The sequence below is a fragment of the Lissotriton helveticus genome, chromosome 1_2 (assembly GCF_964261635.1).
Source record: "Lissotriton helveticus chromosome 1_2, aLisHel1.1, whole genome shotgun sequence".
NCBI lineage: Eukaryota > Metazoa > Chordata > Amphibia > Caudata > Salamandridae > Lissotriton > Lissotriton helveticus.
Genome location: NC_136058.1, coordinates 132552518 through 132558517, shown reverse-complemented (window position 1 = coordinate 132558517; position 6000 = coordinate 132552518).

Below are 6000 nucleotides of genomic sequence, written 5' to 3'. Positions count from 1 at the left end.
AACTTTGGCTGTCAGGTTTATTCCTGTTGCCTCTTAATTCTCCAATGGACTATTTTGGAATTCATTCCTAGGGGTTGTCAGTCACTGCGGATCCCTTGGCATCTGCTCTATTAGTGAAACTCTTCTGGGACTCTCCATATTGGGCATGCCTCCTGTGCAGTTGGTGTTCCATGTGCTTTGGTGTTTCCTGTCCTGCCAACATAAACTCTTTCCATTTCCACTCCCCTTTTTCATAGTGTCCTCCTGTCTTTGACTTTTGAGACTTTCTTCCTTTCCACTTGTAGTTCTTCTTCTATTCTTTTCTCTCTGTTTCTTCCCACTTCCCCTACCGCTGGAAAGACAAGCAGCTGTGCTGGTCTGGCACAAGGAAAACAATTCTAAGAGGGCTGTGCAAGCATCTCCAGGAGAAGGTGCGCCTGTCCAACATGTTGCTCCCAGATAATAATATCTCTCACTAACTCCGAGTGTCAGAAATATGGCTGTTTGAATTGAAATCACACTCCTTTATTATTGACTCCATAAAAATGTTAAGGAGAGCATGTTAAATGATATAATGTATTACCTATGCACAGATGTTAGCCTGCCTTGTAGTAGGACCTCAGGTCATGATTGAGGTTAGGTTGCCAGACCAGAATAAGAGGCAGTTACAGGACTTTATATGCCTTGGGTCTGAGGATGACTCCTTCAGCAGTCCACTGCAGAAATGGATATCAGAATGCATAGATAAGACTGCTGGTTACTGAGGCACAGCATTCAATAGTGCATATTAACAACATTGTAAGAATTTTAAATAATTGTATAATAACACCTTTTTATCTTTGAATTTATCAATAGTGCCAAAGGTGCGCTCATACCAGTCATGCAATTCACAGTGAATCAATGTTTAAAAGGAACACCAGCTACTCTCTTGCATTCCTTCATCCTCTGAAGGTATTGGGCAAGCTGCTGCCTGAACTATTTATGCAGAGTTTCTTTTATCTGCGTGTAGACCCTGTGGTCTGCCACAGTCATCCTTCTAATGATGGCTCTCCATTCTAAAGACAAAGGTCCCATTAAAGCAGCTGCCCTGGACACCTCATTTAAGAACTGTGCCCTCTTGGCATCTTGGCCACTACATGTCTGGAGGGGGTGACACATCTACCAGATGGAGCTGTTCCTGCTGCCATCCTATGCTTCTCCTTCTCAAGGCTATTTTTATCCTTTTACTTCCCTTTTCTCTCTCATACCACTCTCTTTATTTCTCTTCCAGGGTCCTTTCCTCTTGGATCTCTCACCTCCTCTCATCTTGCACCTAAAGAGCTAGCCCCAGCCTCTCCTGCTGTAACTACCTGGCCACCCCCACTCAGATTTAGCTTCATGAAGAAATAACTGCAAATTCAGGGTCTCTACTAGATTCAACCCACCCAAGGAAATTGGTGATAGTCGTACCCTAGAAGTTAAAGGTCATATCATACTGGGAACATTCTGGAAAGTGCATTAAGGAACACCCTCAGCAAGTGTTTGGGACAGATTTGCTCTAAGATGACATAAGAGCCTGACTCCACAGCGCCATCCTCCTCTGTTCCTAAAGTGTGTGCCTCCCAGAGCCTGCCACATCCTATTTCCGTTCACTCAGCCTCTCAAGTTGGTATCTAATGACATCAACAAGGACTTTACTGTCCCTGCTCCTGGGAGCTCCTCCCCTTCTGACCGTACATAGGTCCTTCTGTTAGTGGATTGATTCCTAGTGAGGATTCTCTGACTGGGGGTAGGTTGGAAAACCCTGATCTGAAAAGTTTTTTTTGTCTTCCTGAGGTATAAATAAATAAATAAATAAATAAAAGTGAACCCTTTCAGTAGCTACAATGCATCCAGCACTTGATAATGCCTAAGCAGATGGTGTTTTCCAGAAGTTGTTTGATTGAAGAAAAAGCCTGAAGGCAAAAAACCGCCTTGATGGTGGCAAAGCCCAAGGTGGGCAGGGATGACAATCCAAGAGAAATACTTCCCCTCCAAGGAGCTGGAGAAGGCTTGGAAGTATTGAAGTAAACAGGAACTAAACATTACTAAGACTGACAAACCTAGGAATTTCTAGAGTAGCAAAAAAACAGACTGACAGGACTGATGAAGCATTGCGACTTAGGAGTAAATGAAAATCTAGCTATGTGTAACCTGACAGCAAGAAATTACCTCAGAGACAAATCTGGAGCCATTATGCATTGGGAACCAGTGATAGGATTTAATGGTGTAGACATTTTTGAATGGGCAAAATATTCTATAGAGTATTCTGGGCAGCAAATTATTCATCAAGGAGGCACCTAAGGTGTCTTTCGCTAGAAATCCTCCAGGGAGTTGAGCGAGGACACAGGACATTGTACCGGCAGACCACCAGCCATGAGGTAAGTTTGCCAGAAAAAAAAGAAGGCCAGTAAGCCCTCATGAGGCCAAATTCAGGCCCAGGAAGATGCTCATCCAAACCCGCCCAAGACTAACTAGGGAGCTGCCTTTGGGCGGGGCACAGGTAGTGGTGCGACACCTTCAGCAGTTCTATACATATGGTTCTAAGGTCTACTGACAACTGTGTGCTTTTCAGTATTTAACTGTACAGAATTTGTGCAAAAACAATTATATATTGTATTACTAGTGTAACTCGGAAACTGGCTCTTTAGTAATTAAACCCTGGACTCCTATTGAAGGCAACTTTCAGATGTGGCCAACGCTAGTCACCATGAAATAAAGTTAGATTTAGGCCCTAAGAGTCAAATTCAAGAGTGCCAAGAGGTTAGTTCCATAAAGGCCCCTGAGACCTGGTGGTCTAGAACAGTTCTACCTGATGCAATGGCACCCAGTGAGGGCAAGAGGATTGGGCATGTCTTAATTGGCTCCTGCCCCTTCATGCTGCTGTACCATGACCTGCCATGATCTTTCCCAACATCTGTGTTAGACATCTTCCCCGCTCTGCTGTTCTTTGGGTGTTGTACAGTGGTGGTGGCCTCTAGGGCAGTTCCTTGTGGGTGATCAATCTGCTGGAATTCTCTTGACATGATATTTCAGGGCGGTAGCCCTGACAACTCAGTGGCCCTTGCCTGGCATACGGGGGTCACTCATTTCACTCAGCAAGGGGGACAGCCCTAGATTCCAGTGGCCCTCACCTGAAAGAGGTGCTGCTGACTTACATGAGAAGGGGCGGAGGATGCGCACTCTTACAAAGGCCCAAACTGGGTCAGACAACTCATGCTTGGCTCACCATTATCTTTTTGACAGGACCCTTTCTGGACCTTACTCCTTTGAGACACTTTCCACCTCATCATAGTGTTTGCTGGTCTTGGCAGACAGGCAGAAGGCTTGGATTCCAGGCTCAGGGCAAGAGGACTTGACTTTCTGAGTGACAGCCCCTCACCCAGCAGGGAAACTAGCCTATGTGGGTCCTTGGTCCTAATTCCAGCTACTAGAAGTCTCAGAGATCTTCTTTCTATGCTAATGCACAGCGCTGTTGGACAAATTTATCTCACGCTCCCACCATTATAGTCCATGCCAGGATGTGATTTAGTATCTGGTGCTTTGCTATTTGTGATGTGAGTGTTGACTCATTTGAAGTGCCCTCTCCTCTATCCTGTCCTTTATCAAAGAGACAGTATGCCACAGCAGGAACAACTGCAGATCCAATAGACCCACATCACAAGCCATGAAAGTTAACCCTGGGTGAAGCACTACGCTACGCTCGCGTAGTTTGCGAAGTTTGCGCAACTTCGCACTACGCGAGCTGCACGTAGCACAGTGCGAACACCCGTAGCGCAGCGTAGCGTAGTGCAGCGGTCATTTTTTGCTTGCTCGCGTTCTTCAACATCATGTTCACGACCACGAGCAAGCAAAATGACATCCCGGCGAGATTCTCAACGCGGGGTCAGATTTCTCATTGCGAGTGGGAAGCGCATGCTTGCTACCACTCGCGACGAGAAACTACCAGTCCGCGTTGAGAAAGCTGCCGCTCGAGTAAAAATGTACTCGAGCAGCAGAAAACTACAGCTCGCACTGTGCAAGATGCCGTTTTCAATGATTGCACAGTGCCAGATGCTTGTCCGCACTGTGCAATCATTAAAAACGCATCTTGCACAGTGCGAACATGCTACTATGCAGTTCGCGTAGTGCTATGTGAAGTTTGCGTAGTATGAAGTGCACTTCGCGTAGCTTCGCGTAGCGCTACTTCGCGAACTACGCCCACCCTTAAAATATGCCTTAGAAAAGTTCCAAGGCTTAAGTCCTTTCCCCTGTTATGATTACCCGGTCCTACAGTGGCAACCTTATCAGACCCACCATGTTGCCTGACATTGCGCCAGGGCCCCACTTAGTAGCATTATTATACAAAACTGTATTTCAGCCGAAGGCCATAAAAGTACAGCAATACAAACAATCAAATATTTCATTAATACACAGTCTATTTTTGTCAAGAGAACTTCCACTAAGTCATAGACCATAAAAATTAAAACCATACATTCAATAAAATATTTGGTTTCATTGTTAATATTCTTTTTATTTGGACATGAGGGACTGCCAATGGTATACACATAATTTGCTAAAACTTATCGTTTGGAACCCCTAACTTTCGAACTGGACTTGTTTCTCAAACAGTGCATTGGATGAATAACTCATACAATTAATATATGATAAACAAAGTATGCCACTCCATTTTATATAGTACATTTAAGATTAAAATACTCATCCTGACCCACAACATACCTTTTGGACCAATCTATATAAAAAAATGTAATTTCAACCCTATCATCTTACATAAGAACCTGACTGCAGGTTAATACCTGCTGAGAGCAAATATTATGTCTGACAATATGCCACTATTAATACTCTCAGGGCTTCCTCAAATTTTCTATAGCGCACTTCCTTACATAGTTGCCGAATCCATTTACACCAACACCTATTGTAGGCTGTACAAAAGAACAAAATATGTGCAGTATTTTCTGCCTGGTCTAAAGTGCATAAGTTGTAAGTCTCATTCTCATAAGTAGCATTCAGCTTCCATTTGGAAGTGTATGATCTACTTTAGAGACTTCCAAAGCAACATTTTATAAACAGTATCTTCACCAGGTAAGGTTGAATTTTATCTAGGAAATCTTCTGAGGCAGAAACTGGCTTAGTAGTGATGAATTGAGTTGTTAATTGATATAGAGTTGAGTTATGATGGAAAGAATTTGTGACATACTCCCAGCACACTAACTTTAGGTGTTTTTTTGAGCTAACTTGTAATGTTTGTGGCTCATTCCAGTATAAGGGTAAATCAAATTTAGTAAGCCATGCTTTTACATGCCACAGCCATTGGAGAGTTTGATTTCCATCTGATTTCAGAATTTCCTTGAGACCATCTCTGTAATGGCCCAGTTCTTCTGAGGTCCATATTCTAACACAACAGAGAAAAGGTGTTAATGGGGCAACATGCTCTATCTGTTTGCTATTCAAATCATGATACATTGGAATCAGTGGTGCTCCAACTGGAAGACCTAGAAGCCTTTTCATAAGCTTATTTTCTATTGTAGCAAGAGATTTTACTTGTTCTATATCCCATAGTCCATCTCCATATAATGCTGCAGCCTGGGCCGTTACAGGACTGGTGTTCTTGCCTTGATTTATTGTGCTTATTCATTATTGGCCTAGAGTTTTGCATAAGGACCATCTTAGACTGGCCTATTTGAGGTTCCCATTATAGTCTGGAATCTAGTATTATGCCCAAATACTTACAAATATTCACAAGCTCGAGTTTTTGCTCCCCCATTGTAACGTTTTTCTCGAGTGAGCTATGGGGTTTCACAGTCATATATTTTGTCTTCTAGTAATTTTGAATCCCTACTTTGTACAGTTGTATGAAGACTATCAAGTACATTTTGGAGTCATTTTGGTGTCTTTGAAATCAGGATGGTATCGCCCGCAAAAAGTAGTGCAGGGGCTGGATTTCCACAATTCTTTGGGGAGTCACAGCCACATTGTTTCAATGATCCACAACATCATTGATAT